This window comes from Panthera leo, chromosome C1 (assembly GCF_018350215.1).
Source record: "Panthera leo isolate Ple1 chromosome C1, P.leo_Ple1_pat1.1, whole genome shotgun sequence".
NCBI classification, from domain to species: Eukaryota; Metazoa; Chordata; class Mammalia; order Carnivora; family Felidae; genus Panthera; species Panthera leo.
Window position 1 is genome coordinate 96,794,505 of NC_056686.1, and position 27,051 is coordinate 96,821,555.

Genomic DNA, 27,051 nt, shown 5'->3' on the forward strand with positions numbered 1-27,051 from the left:
GAGCGGAAGTCAGACGCTTAACCAACTGAGCCACCCAGGCACCCCTAGGCCTTACTTTTCCATCTTCACAGGATCCCCGTGGGCTCACCCTGGAGCAGTAGCTCACAAAGTGTGTTCATTGGAATCCTAGTGCCCGTGAAGCCATTAGTTTCATGGTTGGCTACGTTTAAGAAACACTTTTCAGGGGCGCCTAGGTGGCTAAGTCGATTGAGCATCTAACTCTATTTCAGCTCAGGTCATAGTCTCACGGTTTCGTGGGCTCCAGCCCCACACGGGGCTCTGTGCTAATGGCATGGAGCCTGCTTGAAAATCTCTCTCCCTTCTCTCTGCCCCTCCCCTGTTCACATTCTCTGTCTCTGAAAATAAAACAACACTTTTCAATATACCCTCTGCACAGCATACATGAGCACACTAAAGGTTCTGAGAAGTCTTACAGTAACTTAATCTGTTGAACTCAGTATTTCTGCAACTTTTTTGAACATGCAGTCCTCTGACATGGGTGCAGCAAGAGATGCAGTCTGAATCAGAAAGGACCGGGTCACTCCCATTGTTATTTTGTGCGCCATGTGCCATTCCCAAGTCTTCTTACCCTTCTTCCCAGATAAAAGTCCCAGATAAAAATTCCATTTTTTAAGTTAGGAACTGTTGGAGGGTAAAGTGGTGATCCAGGCGGCATGATACAATCTCGAATGTCACTAACTTGTTGTGACCCTGTCCAAGTGACTTCCTGTCTTTGCCTCTGGGAGGGAACAGGAAGCAGTGAAGAACCCTGGAATGGTAGAGAAAAACTCGCTCCTGCCTCTATGAGAGTCTGCAGTTAGTGTCACTAGAGACTTCTCTGGAACAGAGCCAGCTGGCATAGTGGGTACCCTTCACCAAGGCCATACCTGGAACCCAGCTGAACGGTGCACGTAGGGTATGATGGCCTCCCAGCTGCCTGGAGGCCCTGACTATTTAGCCAAAATAAAGTTACAAAAGATCAAATGTGCTGCCAGATATTCCTGATTGTTCACATAGCTGGGATATTTGCCGCTCTCCCCGCCCCCCGCCCCCTTGGGTTGAGTAGGGAGCCAGAGCACACAGCCTGTTTGTTTTAGTATCCAGGGCAGAGACCAAGGAGCCAGCTGGTGGAAGGGCTGGGGGTGTGCAGCTCTGCCCTGTCCTTCTGCTCCCAGCCTGACAACGTGCCAAACCAATAAGCAGGACAGCAGACACCATAGGCTCTGAGACTGGGTACAGGCATGTAGAGCTGGGCACACGAATAAAAACTACTTCAGAAGGAAGCCTCGCAATAAAGGTTGTTTCTTGCCCAGGAATAAAAAGGTTTTCTACTTTGGGAAGAAGATATGAAGTGTTTATAAAGTCAAATAAGGCCTTGCTCTTCGGCAAGCTGTACACAGCCCTGTTTTGTCACTATAAGCCTCCGGTGCGCCCACTAGGAGCTGCAGCAGGTGAGGCTTGTGGGGCAGCAGGAAACAAGGCATTGTCCTTGGCTTGAATCCAGGGCACCCCGGGGTAAAAAGAAACCAGGCCTGAATAGTGGAGCCTCAGTTCCTCATCTGTAAAACAAGGACTGAGATGCCTCCCTCTCCTGATGGCTCTGGAGGTTAGATAATTGGTAAAATTCTTTTTTTTTTTTTAATGTTTATTCATTTTTGAGAGACAGAGCATGGGGGGTGGGGGTGGGGGGTGGCGAGGGCAGAGAGAGAGAGAGACACAGAATCCGAAGCAGGCAGGCTCTAGGTTCTGAGCTGTCAGCACAGAGTCTGATGCAGGGCTCGAACCCAAAAATATAAGTGGTAAAATTCTTAGCTCAGTGTCTACCACATATGGGTATTTCAGATGTTGGTTCTCTTAGCCTCTGGTTCTCTAAAGAAATTGTTCCGTGTATAAAATGAAATTTTGGAAGTCACTGAAAAACATAAAAAGTCAATTGTAATTCCTCCATGTACATCAATTGTTCTAGTCCTTTTTTGTATGTATAAACATATTAAATATACACTATTTTTCAAAATTGGGGTAACAGTGGATATAGTTTTAATCCCACATTTTACTTTCTTAATCTTAAATGTTTCTTTGTATCATTAAGTACTATTCAAAATGTAGTTATGAGTAGTTGTATAATGCCTTACATAGGTAAGTAAACCATTTCCATATTATTCAACATGCTGTGTGCTCTTTTTTCACAATTAGACACAGTGAACATCTTTGCTGTGCATGTATCATGGCATATTTTGTTTATTTCCTTAAATTACTGGGAGTGGGGTTACAATTTTTAAGTTCTTAATATGAATTGTGCCCAGTTGCCCACCAGAAAGGTTTCCTTACTATCCTTTCTGCAGAGGAGGAGGGTATTAGAATACCTTGAAGATTCCTTAAGTTCAAATGAATGTAAACATGTACATTCAGGTACATGTAAACACGTGGCAAATCATCTTGTGTGTTAAGTTCATAAATATTTACTACAGCTGTGTGGATAAGGCTTAGCTTGAGTTCCTCCAGGAGCCTCTAGCTGCCTCACTTCTCTGCTCCCCAAAGGTGACTGGGAGAGATAAGGTAGTCTTCAGTATCAGGGCCCCCAGATTGGCACTATCTTCTAGCAACAAGGGAGCCAGTCCATTCTTGGCGTGTGATGTATCACACACATTCCTTGAAATGGAATCTATATGAATTCAGAAGGGGGAGTAGAAGCAAATGGCTTTGAGGAATTTAGATGTTGATGGCATGTTTGTGTTTTAATAACGGGGAAATTCCATACTATTCTCAAGTAAATTTGTTCGGCTTATAATAGAGATTGGCAGTTGCCTTATTCATTCAGTATCTCCATAGTCTCATATAAAAGTGCTGCATTGCATATACCTAGAAGTAGCCAATTTATTTTTAGAATCTAAGGATGACCCCACAGATCTGAGATCTTACAGTTGGGCTTGAAGATACCGGGAGAAAGGAAGTTCCCTAGAGATCAATTAGCTGTTTCATGATCTGTGGGAAAACACGTACTTTTCCACAAGGAAACCGACGCTAGCTTAAGTCCCTTTGGAGAAAAAAAAATCTGCCTGGCTGGCTTTGAGGGACCATCTCTCACTCCTGATACAGACTCTCCTTTGTGGTTGGAAATGGGAGATAAGTGAGTCTGCTTATTCAAGTAAAGGGATCTGGACTTGGGTTCTCCATGTCAAGACAATTCCCAGGGAGACTGGTTCTCTGTATTCTTGGAGTGCTCCTTAAGCAGGAGAAATTCCATCTGGGGGTCCATGCTACCACTAGTGAATTGCTGTCAGTTTGTTACCTGCCTTCCACCCTTTGCCCTCCCCAATCACTACCACAACAGGCTGTTTTGTCTTGAGTTCATGGTGCTTCCCACTTCCTCCTCCATGGAACACCCCGCTACATTGATACAGAATAATTCTGCTTGCCATTATAATCTTCTAAATTTACAACTCCCTGTGGAAATTCTCAGAATGGTTAAGCTTATCTTTATTTTTTTAACATTTGATTTTTAAAGTTTGTTTTGAGAAAGAGAGAGAGAGAGAATGAGAATGACGAGCAGAGGAAGGGTAGACAGAGAGGGAGAGAGGATCCCAAGTACGGATACCCCTGACTCAGGAATTGAGCCACCAACGCATCCCAAGCTTGTCTTTATTTTGATCACAGTGCTTTCATTTAACTATGGCCTTCCACCTTGACCATCTCATTCCTGGGTGATTTGTCTATTTTGAACACATCCTTAACCCACCGGATCACAGAAAGCTCCCAGAATCTTGGGCTTGGTTCTTTTCCCGGCCAGATGGCTCGCTGAATCATCTTTCAATCACACAAAACTTCTGGCTAGGCTTGGGTTAGTCTTTCCCTTATAATATTCACTTATTTGATTTATATTGATCTTATTTGACTTATATTGATTTTAATATTCACATATTTATGACACAATTGTATTATGGCTATTTTACCAATTCTGAATCTTCCCATCAATTTTCAATAATTTGGGGGAATGGAGAATGAAAAGTTTGTTCCCAGTGCTATAGTCCCATTCTTAATGTGCTTACTATAAAGTGTGCTTTTGGGCAACAAAGAACATTGGGGGAAGCTCACTCACCCTACTAACCAAGCTCCATAGAAACAAGGCATCAGGGAGGGACTAGACTCCTGTACATAGGGAGTCAGGGATAGAAGGTTTGGAGAAAACCTGCTAAAAGGTTCTGAGCACCCAATTCCTAAACTGGGGAGGAGGGGTGCACCGTCCTCCACCAACCAACAATTCTCCGATACCTGCTGGGTGTCCTGTAATTCAACTCAATTCTGACACTCTCCACGTGAAAATAGCCTCCAATCCCACAGGTTAAGGGTTCAAGACTACAAGACTGCTCTCCTCCCTCTCAGACACCAATTGCAAGCCCAGGTTGTCACCTGTGCTTCTGACCACTGGCTATCAATCGGAGGTTCCAACGACTCCTTGGATTTAGATAATTTGCTGGAGCAGCTTGCAGAACTCAGAAAAAAATTTTACTTACCAGATCACTGGTTCGTTATAAAAGACTATAACTTAGATGGGAGAGATGTTTAGGGCAAGGTATGAGGGAAAGGCAGGGAGTGCCCATGCTCTCTGAGCACACCAGTCTCCCCAAATTGCCACGTGTTCACTTTCTCCTTCACAAGTATGTCTTCACTCTGGATGACTTCAACATTCCAGCCTCTCAAGCTCTTTGACCTCCTCATCTCCAAAGACCTTACTTCCTTCTTCCTCACCACCCTGTCATTAACCAGAAATTGTACTACATCTGAAATCTCGATTTTAAACCTGCTTTTTGCCCACGTTATTTGCTCAAGTACCTCCATTGTCAATGCCAGCCCTCTCTTGGCTTCACACCCCACCTTGACCTGACTGTATCCCATGGTCCATCGATACAACTCCCTTTATCTCTCTCCCACTCAGGCAGACTTGCCTTGAAAAACTCCAATTCTGAATAAATTATACTATCTGCTCTTTATCTGCATTAGAGCAGCTAGATTCTGTTGAAGAAAGCCCTCAACCAGGCTGGCTGGTTTCATTTTAAATTCATGACATCATACATCAAAATGGACTTCCATTCTGCTGAGCAATCCTATTGTTTCTTTAGTGGGCTTGGTTTCCTATTTTCCCTTTCTCTTTGCTTTCCCTCCCACCCACACTACCGTTGGTAAATCCTGTTGACTGCCTTGAAACATATCCCGAATCTTCCTTTTCCCCATCTTCACCTCTACCATCTTTGTCCAAGCAGACTTTGTTTCATGTCTGAGTTATTGCAAGAGCCTCTTCAACGTTCTCCTTGCTTCCAACATCTGCCTCTTCCCCTGCAGATACACGGTCTCGTACCCACAGCAGGCCTGATATAAGTCATCCCGTGTCACTTCTCTGTTCAAATCCTCAAATGTCTTTCCAGTTCACTCAGAATAGAAATGGAAGTTTTTACAGTGGTCTCCCTGGTCCACACGATCTGCCACCTTCTCTCCTCTCCTAGGACTCTCTCACCCTTCGCTTACCCTGCTCCAAGCCTGCTGACCTCCTTGCAGTCCCTCCAGTGTACCAGGTAAGTGCTCACCTCACTCATTTCCTCTCCTTACAGTGTTTTACATCCAGATACCATCCAGATGGTTCCCTTACCTCATTCACGGTCTTGCTCAGCGAGACTATTCTTGGTCATTCTGTTTAAAATTGCAACCACCTGGTCAGCCACTCCCTCTCTCCCTTCCTCGTTTTTTCTCCATAGAGCCCTTACCACTTTCTAACACTCTAACAAATGTTGAGATCTTACTGAGGTCAGTGTGTACTGTACTAGAATGTAAACTCCAGGAGTGGTTTTTTTGTTTGTTTCTTTTGTTCACTGTTGCATCCATAATGTCTAGAACACATAGCAGATTCTTTTTTTTTTTTTTTTTAATTTTATTTTGAGAGAGAGAGAGAGAGAGAGCATGCACTGTAGGCAGGGAAGAGCAGGGGAGGTGCAGGGAGAAAGAGGGAGAGAATTCCAGGCAGGCTCTGTGCTGTGGCTCCATCCCATGAACTGTGAGATCATGACCTGAGCGGAAATCAAGAGTTGGACGCTTAATCAACTGAGCCACCCAGGTGCCCCAGCCTGTTCTTAATAACCAACATTGGTTGAATGAATAAATTAATGAATCCAGTCAGGTTAATGGGGTTTTAGGGTGATGGTGGGGTTCAGAGCCGATGGCCAAGAAAGAATTCTTGAAGATGTCTTTGGTGCAAAAAGGTGATTTTATTAAGGCATGGGAACAGGACCTGTGGGCAGAAAAGAGCTGCATTGGGGTTGTGACTGATAGCTGATTATATACCCTGAGGTTGGGAGACGGTTACGGACAGCCTAAGTCTCTAAGGAATTCTGGAAGCAAGGTTTCCAGGACCTTGAGGGGCTAGGTGTTGTTAGGAAAATGCCATTTATTACCGTTCAGTAAAACCTGTTATGAGACCCTTCAGATGTATATCAGGGGACCATAAGCTTAGAGTATGACTGCAGCATATCTTGGGGGAGTTGAGATAAAGGAAGTTTACAAAAGAATTTTTATATGTTAAAGTAGACTTACAGGATCTTGAGGGGTCAGGGTAATGTTAAGCCAAGATTCCCTTTTGCCCCCAGCAAAGTGTCATCATCGAGGCAGCTGAGCTCCTAGAGGAAGGTCACTCTGCCTGTTTCAAGGAGTTGTCAATGGGCTGTAGGCAGTAAAGGAATTTAATTTTTCATTTGCCTTTGTTTCCCACATCACCACGGCAAGCACTTAAGCCCCCTTTACATCATGATGAGGGTGATATTAGGGCTCCAGGAAACAGAGTCTATAGGTTTCTGGAGATTAGGCTATGGAGAAGATTGCCTTTTTCTTGCAGTTTACTGAGTTATCCATAACTTGAAGGAGACTCCTGTCCTGCATGACTGTGATCTCTATCAGTCAACCATCTGCTTTCTTTCCTTTCCCCTGTTCTGGGCAGCCAGCTGGGAGTGTCCAAGGAATATCACACATATCCCAGCTGGCGGGGGGGGGGGGGGGGGGGGGGGGTTGGGTGCTGTTAGCCTGTACTTTGCCCTCATCTTGCCCCCACCCTCCCTCATCAAGGTGAAGACCTGGAGGGTAGCATCAGTGCAAAGACCATGTGATGGGAATGAGTTTTGTGTCTAAGGAACATTAAGAAGAGCGTGGGTCGGGGTGCCTGGGTGGCTGAGTCAGTTAAGCATCTGACTTCGGCTCAGGTCATGATCTCATGGTTCATGAGTTTGAGCCCTGAGTGGGGGCTCTGCGTGCAGAGCCTGCCTGGGATTCTCTCTCTCTCCCTCTCTCTCTCTGCCCGTCCCATGCATGCGCACATGCTCTCTCTCTCTCAAAATAAATACATAAATTAAAAAAAAAAAAAGAAAAGAAAAGAGCATGTGTTAGAGGGGGAGAAGAGGAGTTCAGAGAGGAAGGCAGAAGTGGGGTCAGAAGTGACTTACAGGTTAAAGTAAGAAGTTTAGGCTTTAGTCTAAGTATAAGCTACTGGAGTGCTTTAAAGTAGGGGGGAGATATTATCTGATATATATTTTTAGAAGCAACAGATGGAAAATGGGGCAAGAATGAAAGCAGGCATGCCAGTTACGAAGGGCTTGCAGCTGTAAGAGATACTGGTGAGCTGAACTGGGGTTTCTGGAAGAAAGGGGATTTGCATTGTGTCTGAACATAAATTTATTAGGGAAACCACTTTAGCACAAGCAGCTACAGAAAGAAAGACATACCTTTGCCTCCACCAAAGCTTTCACAAAGGAGAAGTATATATATATAACTATATATGTACCCAAAAATATATACAGATATTTGGGGGGGAATAAAGAAAGGGAGAAGAAAAAATGAGTTTATTTTACAAGTAACTGGAGTATTTTTTGAATTGACACTATTTCCTATAATAGACTGTTTTGTAACTATGTACTTAAGAGAAAGAAACATGTTTTACTTGCTTTGGAGTCAACACAAGCCTTGGGATTAAAGGTTATATTTTCTGAGAGACTAGGGCTCTTCAGTTGAAAAAAAAATCATTTTGTAGAGAATAGTCACTTTCTAAATTGTTTAAATTATTATAAAGCTTAATAAAATTTTATTGGGAATAACATTAGTCCTGATCTTTGAATATCTGCATCTATGAGATCGAGAAGATATAATGGAGGATAGACTATAGTCAAATTTAGTCTGAATTGAACCTTTTTGATTAATTCACCAAGTTGTAATATTCTACATCCTTACAGAGGAGCACCAGAATGAACAGGTAATTTTTGGTTCTATGTAAGGCTCCTAGTCAATATATTCATAACTAAAACGTGCACTCCCTTTTGATCAAGATAGGACTGAAAAATCTGTATTTATTATATTCTATATAGTATTTATATTATATAGTCTATATTTCACTTCTGTCTGTGAGATCAGAAAGTCTGTATCCGTGGAGATGAATAGTAGTGGGTTCGGGATATTTTTTGAAAGTAACATTGAGGAAACTTTCTGATGGAGGGAATGAAGGAGGTAAGGAGAAGGTGTTTATCATCTCCATTTAAGAACGAGGAGCACCTGTGTGATTCAGTCGGTTAAGCGTCCGACTTCGGCCCAGGTCATGATCTCGTGGTCCATAAGTTCGAGCCCCGCGTCGGGCTCTGTGCTGACAGCTCAGAGCCTGGATCCTGGTTTAGATTCTGTGTCTCCCTCTCTCTCTGCCCCTCCCCTGCTCACGCTCTGTCTCTCTTGCTCTTAAAAATTAATAAACATTAGAACAGAATGAGGAAGGTGACCTTTATAAACATGCCTACTATCACACCCTAGTTACTGGGAGACTCTGGATTCCTACTGACATCAAGGCTCCAAAGCCCATGATTTTCTTCTGTACTGGCCATTCTGGGAGCACTGAGGTTGGTCAGGCAGAAGGCTATTTCATATCAGAGAATTTACCCTTTCGGGTTTTGACAGGGCCCCTCCTCCTGTCCCACCTCCAATGGACAGAACCACTTACTAATCCCTTGATGACAGCTTATAGATTTTATAAATGTGAGTTTCCCAAAGTAATAATAAAAAAATAAAGTTAAATTCACAGCCAAAGGTGAAGATTGTTATTTTGAGATTTCTAAAACTCCATTGTATAGTTAACTGAATTCTGATGCTTTGACACTGTGAATAAACACTCAGTAATTTACTCAGCCAAATAGTTACTGGTACTGACCACATATCAGGAACTGTGTTAGGCAAGGGATACTTCATTGGGGCGTTTTTGATTTCTGAGTCTGTAGGAAGTGCAAAATGACTTAGCACAAATTATATTCAGTGATTGAATTTCAAGTTCCTGTCCTGATTCATAGCCTTCTCCCTTGTGGGTCTCTGTGTCCCTTTCCAGAGCATTTGTTTTGGCTTTGGCTTTGACTTAGAATCGAGAATACAGAAAGACATATGGAGTGCAGGTGCTAAAAGCTTGTGTAACAGTTGGTCGAAGGTGAGAAGCTACAGAATTTTGGGGGCAGGATAATGAGAAATGACAATGACTCAGGGAAAGCGACAGAAAAGCACTATCCCTTGGTCTTGCCGAATAAAGTGTTGGTATATGGAGAAAGTGAGGGAGTAAGATGGTCATGTGTAGATAAAGGGGGAAATAGAAATCATTAGAGGGGAAGGAAGGTCTGAGGAAGAGTAGACACAGTTGTATGAGTATTTAAGGCACGGCTCTTCTCCCAGAAGTCTCTGGGAGACTTGAAAATTAGGAAAACGAGGGATCAAGTCTCTTGCTCATTATCTCTGAATCCTGCAAATCCTTTTTTTTTGAAGTGAAGGTCATATAACACACAATTAACCATTAAAAAAAAATTTTTTTTTTTAATTTTAGAGAGAGAGAGTGAGGGCAGGGGGGAAGGGCAGGGGGATAGAGAGCCCTAAGCAGGCTCCATGCTCAGCACGGATCCCGATGCAGGGCTCAATCCCAGGACTCTTGGATCATGACCTAAGCTGAAATCAAGAGTTGGACACTCAACTGACTGAGCCACCCAGGCGCCCCACAATTAACCATTTGAGAGTGTACAACTCAGTGGCATTTCAGGCATTCACAATGTGGTATAAGCACTACCTCTCTCTAGTTTCACCTTCCCTTTCTTTCCATTGGTTGTATTGGACTCTTTCTCTTTAATCCCACAGCTATGGCCTTCTTCCAAACTCCCCTTCCACCGAAGCCATCATTTCTGCTGGGACCCAGTCCCCAAAATGTCCTCTTTTGATACAAAAAGAAAATAAGATTAGCAAGACTTACACCTGAGAGCAGGGAAGCCAGGTCCTACCTGCCATTGTATTATTCAGCCCAGCAACCAACCCAGCTTTAGTGGGGGAGACGCTGGGGAAGTTGAGAAGTGTGGGGGGCTGTGAGGGCACCAGGCCTTCTAACAATATAGAGGAGAGATTTTCTCTATAAAAGGAGGGTACTCACCTGATCATCCTAGGTGGATTGCTAACACAGGTGGGTACTTGACTTCTCAGCTTTGTATATGACACTCATCTTCTCTGGTTTTAGTTTCTAACCCCATGGCTCTCAGGCAGCCTAGTAAATACCAATAACTTCTTTCCAAGGAGTACCTGTCATACTTAAGAGCTCATGCCTCCTGTATATGATAATATAATGGCATATTTATTCTTCTGTTCACATTTTGCATGAAAAAGGTAGAGAGTTACTAAAAACAAAAAACATCTGGGGCACCTGGGTGGCTCAGTCAGTTGAGCATCTGACTTCATCTCAGGTCATGATCTCATGGTTCATGAGTTGGAGACCCACACCAGGCTCGTAGCTGTCAGTATGGAGCCTGCTTGGGATCTCTCTCTGCTCCTCCCCGACTCACACTCTCTCTCTCAAAAATAAATGTTAAAATAATAAATTAAAAAAAAAAAAAACCAAGTAACATCTCACTGATGGCCTAACCAAAATAGTGCTGCTATCTTCTTTTAAGTCCCTGCTCAGTCAATAGTGATACTTCTAGAAGCTTCTGCAGTGATCTCCAGAGAGTTAACTGCTATATTCCTCAGCACTTGTAATGCCACTTTGAGGACCAATCTTGAACTTGTTATAATTGTTCCTAATTTATCTCTTTAATTACGTTGAGGACCCAGAGGTCATGGGATGTGCTTTATGCACCTTTTTATTCTGTTTAGCTCAATGCCTGGTACTTATATGCAGTCAATAAATCCTGGAAGGAAATGTTTTAAAAAGGTCCTATTTAGTCCCCATCATACATGCTGGATTTGCCCTCTATGAAACCAGTTAAGGGGCCAGAACAACCTTTCCTGGCTCCTTCCTGTGGGGAGTAGCAAAGAGAGCAATGAAAATGATTCAGTTCATGATTTCTCAGATGTAGCCAAAGTAGACGGCATGGACCCAAGCAGCTTCCTTGGATATTAAGAGCTGAATATGGGAAGTGACTACAGTAGATTTTATCACCCAGTTGGACCAAACCATCCTTCCTCATTTGTCAGTCACCACTCATATTAGGAAAAATCCCTTGTAGAAATCACATCATTTCTGTCCCCACCATGCCGCTAAAATTGCTCTTACCAAGATCAGCAGTGACTTTCTAATTGCAAATCCACTGGCCACTCTTACATCCTTATTCTCCTTTACTTCTCAGATTGGACACCACCAATTAGCTCCTTCTTCTAGAAAATCTCTCCTAGTTCTCTCCTATATTGCTTAAGACTAATTTTTTTTTTGACTGAAAAGAATAGAAAACTTGTCTAATAGTGTTGTTGATACACAAGAACATTTATTTACTTAAAAAAAGAAGTCCAGAAGCAGTGGGCAGTTCCAGGTTCATTCAGAAGCTTACCTATGTCATCAAGGACCCGTTCTTTCTATCTGTCTCCTTTGCTGTCCTCAGCATGCTGACTGTGTCCATCTTTGTTTGCTATCACACTTATGGTCACAAGATGGCCATGGCAGCTCCAGGTCTGGTGTCTTTGTTCCTTTGTCTCAGCAAAAAGAGAGGCAGGAGCAAAAGAATTTCTTCTGCGAAGTTCCTGTCTTTTTTATACAAAAAGAAAAACTTTCCTAGGAGCCTCCCAGTAGGCTTCCCTTCCTATTTTGTTGACCAGAACTGAGTCCTATACCCACCCCTAGATTAGTCATTGGTAAAGAGAAATGGAATTACCAGGACTGGTTTGGTCCACTGTGATTTATCTCCTGATTTGGTGAGAGGAAGCCACCTTTCTTGAAATCAAAGGATCTTCCTTCTATCTGTATAAAACTGGAATTCTATTAATATGGAAAATGTAACATAGGGAATGGCTTTTGGACAAGTGTGACAGAGACTGGCCTAATTTTTCTGAGTCATGCCTCTTTTCCTCTTGGCCATACAGAGAGATTTTTGTCATCTCCTAATCTCTCTAGCAGCATCCACATTCCTGAGTTCCCACCAATGTAACGTGTGCAGAGTAGATCTATGTGTTTGCTACCTGCAGGCCTGGCCTATAAAAACTTCCCACACAAATAATCCATATTTTCTCCCCGCCCCCCCCCACCCCTTTTTTTTCCCGGCCAGATACAAGGCATCCAGTGGAGAAATCCAAGCCTCCCAGGAATGGTGAATCTGCAAGGATCAAGACTAATCCAGAACATCTCACATTCAGACATGCTAAAAAAAACCCCACAGTTTGAAAAGGTACCCATTGACTAGATCTGGAAAATTTTAGCACCCAAATAAAGTACATAAGGAATTATAAATTATTGAAAACCATAGTAATCCATGAACCTATGTAGCATTAATAGACAACTAAATTAATTAATTAATGAGAGATAAGGGAGGATTGCTACAAACAAGAATCATCAATAGACGTTAAATCTAGGGGAATCTGTTTAACAAGAAGCAGGATATTTGCATGGTCTAAGATTCTCCCCACAGATTGCTTATTACTAGAAACAAAATAGGAAGTATCCTGTGGGGGAATCAGACACCTCAACTACCAAAATTATTACCGCCCAGTGAGGGACAGTGACATCAGCTGACTTTGGGTTTCATATCCTGGGAAGGGCACAATATCAATTATGTAGTATTCTGGCCAGGAATGGATAACCGGGATCTAATAATGAATAAATGTGAGACAAACTATAAAAATAACCATTGTAAAATGAGGAACATTCTATTGTCTAAACAAAGGGGACAGGCTGTATGTACTCTTCAAAAATATCAAAGACAGAGAAAAGCTAGGGAATGGGTGCAGATTGAAGGAGATTACAGAGACAGGCGATGTATGATCTTAAACTGGATCCTATATGGGAAGGGGGAAAATGGTAAGAATGATGTTATTGGATTAAGTGACAAAACTGGGAATATGAATGGTAGATTAAAAGTATTATATCAATGTTAAGTCTCCTGGAATTGACAACTGTATATATGGTGTATGTAAAAGAATGTACTTATTCTTAGGACATTCAAGTATTAAGGGATAAAGGAGCATGGTGTATGCAATTTACTTTCCTTTTTTTAAAATAATTTTTTTAAGGTTTATTTATTTTTGAGAGATACAGAGAGACAGAATGTGAGTGGGGGAGGGGCAGAGAGAGGGGGAACCACAGAACTCAAAGCAGGCTCCAGGCTCTAAGCTGTCAGCACAGAGCCCGATGTGGGGCTCAAACTCACAAACTGTGAGATCATGAACTGAGCTGAAGTCGGAGGCTCAACCGACTGAGCCACCCAGGCGCCCCTGCAATGTACTTTCCAATGGTCAGAAAAAAAAAAATGTGTATGTATATTGTCTGAGACTGCAATTGTTAAAGCGAAAGGGGCAAAATATTAATAAACAAATCCAAGTAAAGGATAAAGGATATAGGAGTACTCTTTTTACTATTCTTTAACTTTTCTGTGTGTTTGGAATTATTCCCAAATAAAAAGCTTTCTGGAGACTAGATTTTAAAAGTCATTGAGGATTCCCTCTCGTTTCAAAGGATTTTTGCATGTTTTGCCCCCCATCCTTTCCTTTGGGCCTTTACTCTCATATGGTTTTTCCCTGTTTTAGAACTGTTGGCTTCTGCTTGAATTCTCTTTTCTTCCTGGCCCCTTGGATTCACTACTTGTTCTGATAGTTTGACTAGCTTTTTGATTAAACTTTTCTCATGACACAGCCTTTTGGTCAGCTTCTCCTAGTTGGCCTTAAGCTTTGCAGCTCCTGAGCAAGTGACTTCTTGCCTGCAACACTGAATCTAGGCTCTAGGCCCAAGGGGAATGTTATACCCTAGGTGAGATTTAATGCTTCCAACTGGCATTGGCTCCGTCTACCTCTGTGGCTGCACTGATTCTGTCTGGGAGGAAATAGTTCTCAATCTGCCCCTTTCTCTCCATGTTCTCTGCTTGACCAAACCCTCATCATAGCTTATTTTTATTTTTTTATTTTAGAGAGAGCAAGAGAGTGAGCAGGGGAGGCCGGCAAAGGGAGAGAGAGAATCCCAAGCAGGAGTCCAACACAGGGCTCCATCCCACGACCCTGGGATCATGACCTGAGCCAAAGTCAAAAGTAAGTAGGACGGACATTCAACCAACTGAGCCACCCAGGCCCCATCATCGTAGCTTTCTAATTAGGATTTCTCTAGTGTTACACATTCTACAAGACCAGTGCTCTAACCCCTGAGCTATGGAGCCTTATCCTTAGTGTTACACATTCTAGTCAGCCATCCTCCAGCCACTAGCTCTCTTTAAAGCACAGATTCCTTCATATTACCTGTCTGATTAAACCTCTAATTACCTGTCTGATTAAACCTTCATTGCCTTTAAAACCTGATTCAGGGGGCGCCTGGGTGGCTCAGTAGACTCTTGAGTTCAGCTCAGGTCATGATCTCACGATTTGTGGTTTCAAGCCCTGTACTGGGCTCTGTGCTGGCAGTGTGGAGCCTGATTGGGCTTCTCTCTCTCTCTCTCTCTCTCTCTCTCTCTCTCTCTCTCTGCCCTTCCCCCTCTCTAAATAAATAAATAAATAAATAAATAAATAAATAAATAAATAAACTTAAAAATCTGATTCAGTAGAGGCACCTGGGTGGCTCAGTCAGATTAAGAGTCTTGATTTTGCCTCAGGTCATGATCTCACAATTCGTTAGATTGAAACCGCTTTCCTCCCCCAACCCTGGGAGGTGCGGGGAGGCTCTGCTCTTATGGGGAGGAGCCTGCTTGGGATTCTCTCCCTCTGTCTCTCTCTCTCTCTCTCAAAATAAATAAATATTAAAACAATAAAATCCAATTCAATCTACCTTACTAATTCCACATCCTGCCACTTCTCTGCCAAACTGTAAGCCCTTTCAGAGCATGGACCATGTCTTTCTTTTTTGTATCTTTAATTTCTAATACAGTCCCTGGCACACAGAAGATACTCTATTAATAGATATTTGCTGAATGGACAAATGAACCCTAACTACATTAAACTTTGACATTTCTTTGACCATTTTATGTTTAAATATCTCCTTCTCCAAAGTCTTCCCTGGCTCTGTCATTCAAGTCTTATATATGTCTCCATGCATTTTTCTCCCCCCTCACTAGACTGTAAGCTAAAGGAAAAGTTCATGTCATATCCATTTGGCATCTGACCCAGTATCTAGGAGAGTTTCTGGAATAAAGCAGGCATACAATTTGTTGGATGGATAAATGAATGATATTAGAGAGGGGAAAAAAAGCAGATTTTGAGAAGGTCTCCATGCAGTGAGGCAGGTTGAGGAAATGGCCTGAGAACCATGAAAATAGACAAGAATAAACAAATAAGGCACAAGGAAATCAATTAAGTAGACAGATGATGATGCAGAATTAAATGATTAGAGTAAAATGGGGGTCAATCAGGAAAGGCTCCTTAAGGCTGAATTTTGAGATGTGTTTGAAAAGAGGGAAGGGACATAACTTGAGCGAACAGGGGCCTAAAAGCAGGTCATGGAGTTTGGTTGAGCCAAGTCATGGTGAGCAATTAGTGTGTGTGTGAAGTCTGACTTTTGAGCACGATCAGTTTCCACACCAGAGCTCAAGTTCTGCCTTTTTCCTGGCTCCCCAAGCGGGCATACTTGCCCACTCTCTCTATTTTGATGTTTCCCAGGTCAGCCCAATGTAGAACTTTATGTTCTCTAAATTCCCTGTGAAAATAAGCAAACAAAACTGCCCTGTGAGATTGAACACTTGCTAACCTTGGTCCCCTAGGGAAATAAATTTCCGGTTCCCAATATAATAGTATTGCTCCCTGTGTTGTTAAGCCAGAAAAGAAAGCCTAACGTAGGAACTTAGCATTATCACTTCTTCACAAAAGTATGAACACATTTTCACAAAAATTCCTTTTTTTTGTTTTGTTTTGTTTTTGGTGAGGAGATGGGGATCCAAAGAGGTCAAGAACGTACAAGTGAGATCTGAGAAGTACAGTGTAATAGGAAAATCTTAACGTAGCCACATCTGTCCACCTCTTCAAAGAGTATATGCAGACACCCCTTGTGCTGACCAGTCACTCTGTAGGGCTCAGATCATTGCTGCCTCCAGCACTTGCAGGATAGAAAAAAGTAGATTATATTACTGTCTCTCTAAAAATGGTCCCTACTTTAGGAATAAGAACATTTTACACAGCGGGAGGTACATCTGAAGTCCTACAGTCTCTTGACTCTGGAAGACGGCAACTGTCTTTCTGTAAGGATAACCTAGTTTTCAGTGTCCATTTTTTCAGAATGCTCTGTGCCCAACGCACCTCGTTTCCTGAACACCCAGCCTTACCACCTCCTGGTAGAGGCAAGAACATTACCATAGCATTTGCTCACAGCTCGTTTTGAGGTGCTGGGTCCAGAGCACAGCTGCTCTTTCTCACCTCCTAATGCAAACCCAGGTTCCTAAGGCGGCAGTGGAAGAGCCTTAGTGAGGGGCTCCTGATGTACGTGGAGGCTTCCAGATCCCGTACATGGAGGCCACTCTGCTAGAACGTCTCCAGACTGCAACGAAACGTTAAAGCCTAAACTGAGGTAATTCCTCACCAGCAGGGTGGCTTCCCGGGTAGGCAGTGCCTCCCTGCGCGCTGCCCAATCTCTGGGGGTGTCACACTAGACTGTGGTGATGTCACACTGGCTGGGATGACATTTTACAGCTGGACCCCCCCACCGCCACCAAGCACCTTTAAATCACCGCGGAGTCTGCTGCGGGGAGGGAGGGGGCGGGGAATCCGGCCCCCGCACTCGATCCACGCTGGCTCCCCACGGAGGTCCTCCCGGTCCCACTCCCATCTGTACTATGTTGTCGTCCTAATCGTCCCGCTCCTCGGCACTTCCGCCTCAGTAGGTGTCATGGCGCGGGGCCGGTGAATGGTTCCCGCGGGGCGGGGCCGCCGGGGGGGGGGGGGCGGTCGCTCGGCGCTCGACTCGTCGGGTCTGGCGACAACGGCGGCTGCGGAGCCAGGGGCCCGGCGGTGGCCCCGGACGGCAGCAGGAGGCCGAGGCGGGAGCGCGCGGGGCTGAGGCGGCGGCGGCGGCGGCGGCCAGGGGCCGGGCGGCGGAGCGGGCGGGAGGCTGAGGGGGCGCCCCCCGCGGGACAGGCGCGGGGACGGCTCCGGGGGGCGGGGGCCGGGGCCCGGGCCGGCTCGCGCGGGGGGTATGATGACCCGGCGGCGGGGCCCCGGATCTCGTCTCCTCCGCCGCCTCCTCACGGCAGCCCCAGCTCGCGGCTGAGAACCAGACCCACCGGCGGTGAGTCGGGCCGGGCGGGAAGGGGCTTCGGCGGGAAGCGAGCTCCCATCCGCTCCCCGAGGCGGGGCCGGCCGGGCCGCGGGGCTCTTCGGGGCGCCCGGCCTGCGGGGGGCGCCTCCCTGGGCGCGCCCCCACCCGGGACCCGGCGCCCAGTCCTGCGGCCCGGTCGTTCGCGGCCGCGGAGGGGCTTGCGTCCTCGGGAAAGCGCGAAGGCTCCGGGTTTGTTTTCGGGGCAACTCCCCCAGCCTGCTGCCACTTCTCTTCGGGGCGTGTTGTTGTCCTTAGATGACAGGGGGCCGCCTTGCGCCTCCTCACCCGGCCGGTTCCCCCCCACCCCCCTACCCCACGGCCGTCGTGGCAGGTTCCCAGCGTGTGACTTGTGCGTGTGCATTTCACAGCTCTGCTTATCACCATGGTTTTGGGTTATTTGTGCTCTTTGCGACCAGAAAGCGGTGCCTGGAAAGGACGGCAGTGGTGGGGTGGGTGTGGAAGCTTTTTCTGTCCTCTCCGCTTCTGTTCTTTAATCGTTAGGTTTGTAATTTGTAATGATGGTGGAGACTACGTGGGACCAGCCCACCTAATGTGTGTCTGTGCAAGGCGGATCTAGAGGTCTGGCTCAGAGGGAAACTTTTGCTGTCGCCGCTTTCCCAAAGCTTTCGTTAGAGAGAGAGAGAGAGAGAGAGAGAGAGAGAGAGAGAGAGAGAGAGAGAGAGAGAGAAGGTGAGGAAACAACCAAAAACTCTTGGGTAAGGCCCGCACTTTCATAGGTCTGTGGGAAAGAGGCCCTTTTTGTGTTTAGCAACCAAGACTTGGGGCTCGGTCTCCAGGAGCGCTTGTCCAACCTCCAGTTTGTTGTGGTGACAAGTCGTGAGCCTTGGCCTGTGTTTATGCTGGGCGCGTTTTCTTTCCTGTTTAGGTGGGGGGAAGGGGGGAGGGGCTCGAGAAGGGGAAAAAACAATCCCAAGCTCCAATTGTCTTTCCTCCGCTTAAGCCTCGACCTCAGTTGTAGATGGACTCGTTTTGAGGCCGCCCGAGGTGCTTTTCCTTAGTGACACTTTGGGAATTCTCAGTGATTGCATCAAAGTATTCATTTCAACTGTAAAAATTCTTCTGCCCGCTCTATCCTTTATCTTATTTGTTCCTTAGTAACTGATGAGAACAGCAGCCTGGCTTCCTGCTCTTGATGAAGTGGGGTTAAATTAAGTGGCTGATGCCCTCAGCGAAACCTACAATTTTGTTCTTGTTTGTGTAAAGCTATTTTAGATTCCTGATCTGGTGTGTGTGTGTGTGTGTGTGTGTGTGTGTGTGTGTGTGAGATTTAGAGATTGTAGAGAATTCAGATCATTACCAGTTTTTATTTATGTAGGTCTAATGCTTTCTGTAAAACATTAAAAAATCTAACAAGTCCTATTACTTAATAATTGTTATTTAGCTGGTGATTTTGGACCTCCACACGTAATGGGTTCTGGGTTCTGTGTTACAATACTGGTATCCTTCACTTTAAGATACTGCTCCTTGCTTGAAAGATATTCTGGTAAAGTCACTTGTGGTTGGGACTGAAGGCAGCCAAGCCAGTAAAGCATCTGATGAGTAAAGTGGTGATTGAGATCTTGTAAATGTGTCTACTGGTTCTAGTTGGTAAGTAGGACTTTTGCTGTGATTCTCATAAATAGTTTATACTATTTTTGGATATTATAGGTTTATGGACTGTAGAGTAAGTTGATTGGTAACTCGAGATTGAAAACCAAACCAGAACTCCCTCCTAAAAGAAAAAGAAGATAATCTCAAAATTCACAGTTCTCTGGAAAATCGAATTTCTTCATCCTGTGGTTTTGTTTTCATAAGCACAGCTTAGTCACTGGTTGTGTTGGGAGAAATCAGGGAGCCAGACCTGCCCTGTAAACTTCTTACACTTGGAACTTGTGCAACTTGTTGTTGGTTATGTATTGTAACCGGTCCTTTTGTAATTTGAACTAATTTTGCAAACATGAACTTCCTGATCTGTCCTTTTATTTTCATTTTCAAGACTGCATAAAGCAATCCATATTTTTTTAGTCTTTTTTTAAAGTTACAGTTATTAATTTCTCCCCAGTCTCTTCCCTTACATTTCATGCCATTCTGAACACAAGTGATCAAAATCCTTTTTCCTTCAAGTACTACCCCAACAGTCACTGATTTGCTTTTTGGTTCCTTTTTTGTTCCTAATTTCCCAGCTCCCTACATGACTTAAGTATTTTTGTAGAGCATAATTTGGCTTTTTAAAAAAAACTTACATCCTGTTTTTATATTTCTCTCTCTCTCTTTGGTTATATCATCTGAGCAATATTCTAAGCTCTTTGAAGATAGGGAAATGTGTGTATTTCTTTTGGAATCTTTAAGGGCACCTGGTACAGTGCTTTCCCAGTGTTTAGTGGAAAAGAATCAGAAGACCTGAATTCTTTGCCAGCAATGCTACTCATTAGCTCTGTGTGAAACTTGTCTGCCTTTCTTGGGTCTCCTTTTTCTCATCTTGGAATTAGGGGGTTTTGGAAAGAATCTCGTAAGGTCCATTTTAGCTGTCAGACTCTGTACTTTTTGCTAGTGTCTTCTGCTTCTCAAATACATCTCCTTCCTAGAAACAGTTTTTCACTTTTCCACATTCCCTGGCATACTGGTAAAAGTTATCTCATCTGAAAGAACTTGTTCTACCTTCCATCTGCCAACCTGTTGTTACCTTATTTAAGTCCTGTTTTCCTTAGGCCTTTGCTGACGGATCTAAACAGGGTCATCCCAGCGTTTATGTTCCATATTCATCTACGCTGTTAATTTGACATTTTCCTTGTGCTTGAAACTCCTCGAGGTATAGCTTTCTTCATTCTAAACTTTATGGGACTTGTCCTGCTTAGAAGGAAAGTACCCATCAGCCAGTTTACCAAGATATTACAAAATATTGATTATATGGCTGTAAATTACATAGAATTGTAGAGTTAGTCTTTCATCAGCTAACACCACTTATTCCACACCCTCTCTTTGCATACTGGTTGGGGAGCTGGCTTGTTGGTTCCTTCTGAAGGAAAGTGCTACAGGAAAGGGGTGGGGAACTTCCATTCAAATGGTGTCCTTAGGGTTTCAAGCTTATTTTTTCCTTTTGTATCACTACACTTAGAAAACTAATCTATATATTCTCTTGTAGGCAAGGGACTATAATTTCTGTCTCACTTGAATATTGCTCTAATTTAGAATGACACCTGAGATCCCCTTATGTTTACATATGGAGAAGTATGTGATCTCTTTCTAGTCATTCATCCTAGCAAACATTTGACACATACTATATGCTAACCATTGTGATAGATTCTGGTGATAGAAAGAAAGAAAGAAAGAAACCTTCTGTGATACTGAGAATTGTCCTCATGAAACTTGAAGTTTGGATGTCAACTTTGAAATAAATAGTCATACTTAGAATGAAATTTAGGGTGACCTCATGAGTTAATATGTGATCTGGCCCTTGTCTGCCTCTTTGGGCCCTGCTTCTATTATTTTCTTCCCTGTTCTATTCCATCCATACTGGATCTCTTCTTCAAATAGGCCAAGAATGTGCCTTGGCACCAACTGTTCTCTTTCACTGGAGTGGCTCCTTCTTGTCAATTAGGTCTTAGTGTAAGTACTACCACCTTGCAAGGCCTTCCCTGACCACCAAATCTAGAGTATGTCTCCCCTTCCCACTGTCTCTATCATATTACTGTGTTTTCATCATAGCATTATCACTAGCTACTATTTTCTTGGATGTGTGTGTGTGTATTTGTCTTCCCAGCAGAAAGTAAATTCCAAGAGATGAGGGAACTTGTCCATCTGGAACACCACTTGTTATCCCTAGTTTCTAGAAAAGTGCCAGGCAGACATATTAGGTACTCAATACATGTTTGTTAAGTGAATAAATGAAATAAGTAAGTACAAGTGTGGTGAGTGGTAAGAAGTGGTAGAGAATGCTATGAGAGCCTTTACCAGGAAACGTAAGCTAGTATGAAGTGGTCTGGGCAAGGCTTTCCTGAGTGTATTTGTCAGCGTAAGGCTGACTAAAATGTACATAACCTAGGAAAATAGTTTTTCTCTCATGCAACAGCCTGAAGTAAATGTTCCGGGTTGAACTGAGCATTCGTGGTGGGCAGGCGGCTCTGCTCTGATCATCCAGAGACAGTTCTTTACATCTTACTGCTCTGCCTCCCTTGGATGTGGTCTCATGGTGGAACCTGGGTCTCCATAGGTTCTTGCTGCTGTAAATGGAAAGGAACACAAAGAGCTCACCCACACATCACTTTCTGTTGGTGAGAGGGACTGGTAAACACAGCCATGTGCCTGGGGTGAATGAGAGAGTAAAGCAGAGACACTAAAAGGATAAGCAGAAGTTATAGAAAAAGAGAAGGCTAACAGGCAAAAACAAAGTTCAGAGAGGGAACGTTACGTGTGAAGGAACTAGGATAGGAGAAATTTAGCACTGCTGGAAATTTAGAGATTTTGGACTTTATCGTAAGGTTTTAGGCAGGGGACGGATTGGCGCTTTTTAAAACTTCAGTTGTAAAGAATGAATTGGGAGAAAGGAGCTTAAAAAGGAGGCTTGAGAGTACCATTTGGGGGAGGTAAGTTAGGCTTAGTCCAGGATTGTCAGCAGGGGTGGAGAGAAATGGGTAGAGTGGAGAGAGAGATGATATTGCAGTGAAGGAGTTTTCTTCCCAAACCTGCTTGCTTTACTTTTACAGCTTGTGTTTTCTCACTTACCTACTTGAATGATATGAATATTCTTTACATATCAGCGTGCTCGAGAATATGTACATCTGTGTACATGTCAGCCGAGGACAAGTGCCTCAGAGGCGGGCAGTCAACATACAGTATTGATTTTAGGTTATTTTAGGTCACCAATTGTTAAATTGTATCAAAGAGGCAAAGATGATACTAAGTGAAAGCAGTAGGAATTTATTATTGGTGTGGAAGATGGAAGTTACCTGAAGGGTAAAGACAGAACTCTGACAAATGATTATCTTGGTTGTCATCACCAACTGTTCCATTCATAGTTATAATATTTGAATTCTTTACAGTAAGGGTACCTACCTGTGCTGCCCATAATAAATGTTGTTAAATAGATGGGACCATTTCAGGGAGTGAATGGGGAGGCTGTTAATTTTTTTGCTTTTGAAAGCCTTGGGTTCTAGCAAGACTCAATTCTGTTTAGCAATTAATACAAGCATCAATAACTTTCTGCCTATTAGTTCTAGTTCCCAGATTAATGCAGTGGCCTAATTTGTCATTATGTTCAGATGGTTAAATACTTGAAAAGTCAGGTATGAAATGAAAAGACTAGTTTATTATTAGAGTCAAGAGGTAGGACATTTTCAAGAAGTCAGAAATAACTTTTATTGGCAGCTGTTCTCATGTGAGTTGAGAATATTTGTAACTTAGCAGAGTCTGATACATAGTAAGTTTTCCACAGATGTTAATCCTGTTCCATATCTTCCTTTGGGAGGTCTCACCCTAGGAAGAAAATTGCTTCCCTACTTTGCAAAGGCAAATTTTATGGAACATAGTATCTTTATCTTATGTCTAAAAATGGCTGCTTGTAGCTGAATTATATAAATAAGAGTGTTGATTTTTCTAGGCAATTTTGATTTTGTATCTTCTCCTCACCTAGTGCTTGTTGAGGTCAGGATGAGTCTCAGCCACACTGGCATGATATTAATTACCATACACACATGCTGTGGGGAAGGCCAGTGAAATTCTGGATTGTTCTTTCCCTGTGGGCAGACATAGAAATTTGTCTTACTGAATAAGACTTATATTCATTTATTTATATACTTAAACTTTCAGAAAAATTTCCTAGAACTTGTGCTTTTTGCAGTGCTCAATGTGAAGATTTGAAACCACCAGTATCTATTATTTTGTGTATTGGGTGAAAGTTGTCTATAACATTACTCTGGTAAATGTAATATTTTAAAAAATATTTCGTTATTAATGTACTTTCAAAAATTTGGCATTAAACTTCATGAATTCTATTCAGTATTATTACTTTAGGCTTCTATATTCTTAGACATAGCTACAAACTACAAATTTTGTATTCAAATGCTTTCATTAAATATTTTTAGGTATATAAAATTTGTGCTCCTGTTTTTTTTTTTTAATTTTTTTAACATTTATTTTTGAGAGACAGAGACAGCATGAGTGGGGGAGGAGCAGAGAGAGAGGGAGACCCAGAATTTGAGCAGGCTCCAGGCTCTGAGCTCTCAGCACAGAGCCCCGACGCAGGGCTCGAACTCAAAAACTGTGAGATCATGACCTGAGCTGCAGGTGGACGCTTAACTGACTGAGCCACCCAGGCACTCCTGTGCTCCTGTTTCTTCATAGATTATTAAAATTAGTAGCTCAACAGATACACAATGGAAAACAAATTTCAAAAATTTGCTTCCTTTCATTGTTCAAAAATTGGCTCAGTTTTATGATAAATATTCTTGCATAAATTTTAATAGGTAAATTTTGTAAAGGTATTACTTTGTTTAACATTTTTCTTCTATTATAATTTGGTATTATGTCAGTGATATAGGCAGAACAAGATGACTTATGAATTCCTAGCTGTGGAGTTAAATTGCACTGACTTTAACTTTTAATTTACACTTTTTTGTCTTCAAGGTTCACGTAAATTATGGAAACTCTTGTTTAAGGTAAATCCAGATCACATTTTAGAAATTGAAGGCTGAGGATTTGTTCTTCATTCCAGCTGTCTAGTCCAGTACAGATGGTTTTTAGTTACATTCAGTCACAAAGAAATGTACACATTGCTTTTTTATGTCTGTAACATCCTTTGTCACGCTTCCTTCCTTTCTTGTGTGTGTTTATTCTCTTATGACTGGTAAAATTATACTATGTGTTTCGGAGTGGAAACTTCCCCTGTATCTCAGAGACTGCACAGATAAAAGAGAGGGATATTTGAAAAATAAAACCAAGCATTTGAAAATCTTGCAGTTTAATGAGTGGTAGGGAGTAGATAGGAGGTTGGTAGGTAAGGGTCAGAATCATCCAATGAATACTGCCTGTCTGTATATTGCCAGAGTCTGGTAGTTTCTGGTGATGTAAGCAAACATCAAGACAGATATGGCACCTATCATGCAACTATCCTGTAGCTGGGAATGTAAGTAACATTAAATAAATAATTTCCAGTTGTAAGGGAGGAGCAGGATGCTATGGGTGTGCATGGTGGGAAGGATGGTGGTGTATGTGTGTGTGAGAGAGAATGAATGGTTTTCCCAGAAGAAAATCTTCAACATATCAGAGGGCCTTCCAAGAACTGGAAGGAGGGCAGCATGGCTGGAATGGGAGATTTTGGAAGACAGGAACCAGATTTTTGTAGAGCTTGTTAAGGCAGATTGAGGATTTTGGATTTTATCCACAAAGCAATGGAAAACTTTGGAGGCAGGAGGAGGAAGGTGGTTAAGAAAGAGAGAGCAGTCATCTGATTTGCATAATTTAAAAACAAAGATCCCCAGAGTGCATTCAAGATTAGTTTGGAGGCTCCTGGCTGTTTGAACTAGAAAGGTCCCAATAGGGGTAGAAAAAAATGGCTGATCTGAAATATACTTAGGTGGTAGAATTGGTAGGATTTGGTTATAGATTAAAGATGAAGTAATAAAGGGAGAAGAATGAATTCCAGACACTAAGAACTTCATATGTATTAAATAATTTAATTCTCAGAGTAACCCCATGAAGTAGGTATTGCTATCACCAATTTACAGATGAGGAAACTGAGACTCATTTCCTCTCTGATTTTTGGCTTGAGATGTTGTATATATGGTGGTGTCTCATAACTGAGACAGAATACTGGCGGTGGGGTCGAGGCTCATAAATTTAATTTTGTACATGTTAAATTTGAGGTATATTCAAGATATCCAAATTGCAGTGTGGGGTTGTTATTTGGAAATAAGAATTTGAAGTTCAGGAGAGAGAAGTCTGAGTTAGAAATAAAGATTGGAGAATCTTTTGCAGATGACTAACCCTGGGAAGTAGTTACTGAAAACGGGGGAAGTGTGGACAAGAGAGGGAGGACTAATGTAGAGCCTGAGGCATCTGAGTGTTACATGGTCGAGAAGAGAGAAGATAAATACGAAATGGCTTATATGCTATGTCGGTGGTTTGGACTTTATTCTAAAAGTTTTAGCTTTGGGAGTCTTGGGGTTTATTGAGCTTGAGATATTTACGGATGTTCAGGGACAAAAAGCTGGGCTTTTCTCACCCCCTTTCTCCATAATTTTTGTAAGAATTACTTCCTGTGGTTCTTCAGGAGATCCTCTCTATAGGTTTCACATCATTTGATTACTTTTTTCTGATCATTTTATCAGTGGTCCTCTTATATTGTAGTGGGCAGAGCTAAACACTATTAAAATATTGTATGACCTGAGCAGAGTAGATAGCATTCACTTTGTCCAGCACGTTCTGGACACTATTTCTATGAATGTAATTGAAGATTGAAATAGCTTTTGAGGGGAGGGGAACATTATCACATAATGTTTCTCTTACCAACTGAAAGTGTTTTTCGTATACGTATGCTCCCGCTAAGCCTTGTATTTCTTATCCTTGTGCTTTGTGGTAGTCATATTTTTTGGACCTAAGTAGGATTCTGTATTTGTATTAAATTACATCTGCTAGATTTGTGTTGTGGTTTCTACCCTATTGTTATCTTTTTGGACCTGTTCCTTAGCAATATATTGAGTATCCTGCCCAAATTTGGTTCATCTGTAAATTTTATAAGCATGCCATCTATGTCTAAATTTAAATAATTGATCAAAAAGCTAATCAGGGAGTGCCTGGGTGGCTCAGTTGGTTAAGTGTCCGACTTCAGCTCAGGTCATGATCTCATGGGTTTGTGGGTTTGAGTCCTGTGTTGGGCTCTGTGCTCAGTGCTCGGAGCCTGGAGCCTGCTTCAGATTCTGTGTCTCCTTCTTTCTCTCTGCCCCTCCTCTGCTTATGCACGCACGTTCTCTCTCTCTCTCTCAAGAATAAATAAGTAAACATTAAAAAAAAAAATAGAAAGCTAATCAGGGCAGGAGTGAAGACAGCTGTGGAGTGAGCTCTGTGGCCATAGAGTCTGGGTTTGAATACCTGTGTTGCCACTTAATGGTTGTGCTATTTGGGGCAAGTTACTTTAAACACTCTGTGTCTTAGTTTCCTCATCTGTAAAGTGGAAATAATGTTAGTATATTCTCCATAGGGTGAGAATTAAATAAGTAATACATGTGAAGTGTTTAGACTACTACTTGACACATAGTAAGGGATCAGTCATCTAAGCTGTTGTTATTATCATGCTCATTATTTTATAAACCATCATAGATGTT

The 27,051-nt window shown here is 42.8% G+C and overlaps 1 protein-coding gene and 2 long non-coding RNA genes across 12 annotated transcripts in view; 2 read left to right on the plus strand and 1 right to left on the minus strand.

The window, feature by feature from the left end:
• Positions 1-303: 303 nt before the first annotated feature.
• On the plus strand, positions 304-14,453 carry LOC122228445. The gene is made up of 4 exons (XR_006206597.1): positions 304-1,618; positions 5,499-5,567; positions 12,564-12,683; positions 14,415-14,453. It is a non-coding gene; the product is annotated as an uncharacterized LOC122228445 (long non-coding RNA).
• On the minus strand, positions 11,770-12,510 carry LOC122228446. The gene is made up of 2 exons (XR_006206598.1): positions 12,174-12,510; positions 11,770-12,046 (listed from the first exon to the last, which is right to left on the minus strand). It is a non-coding gene; the product is annotated as an uncharacterized LOC122228446 (long non-coding RNA).
• Positions 14,454-17,194: 2,741 nt separating the features above from the next.
• The window catches only part of HIPK1 (homeodomain interacting protein kinase 1), a 47,658-nt gene continuing 37,801 nt past the window's right edge, over positions 17,195-27,051 (plus strand). For 6 of the 10 annotated variants that reach the window (XR_006206595.1, XM_042953498.1, XM_042953503.1 and 3 more), the window contains exon 1: positions 17,577-17,704. The gene's annotated coding sequence lies outside the window, so the exon portion shown is untranslated. Of the gene's footprint in view, positions 17,297-17,576; positions 17,705-24,345; positions 24,388-27,051 lie in introns of those variants that run through there. The other 4 variants (XR_006206596.1, XM_042953506.1, XM_042953500.1 and 1 more) reach the window with 3 other exon arrangements.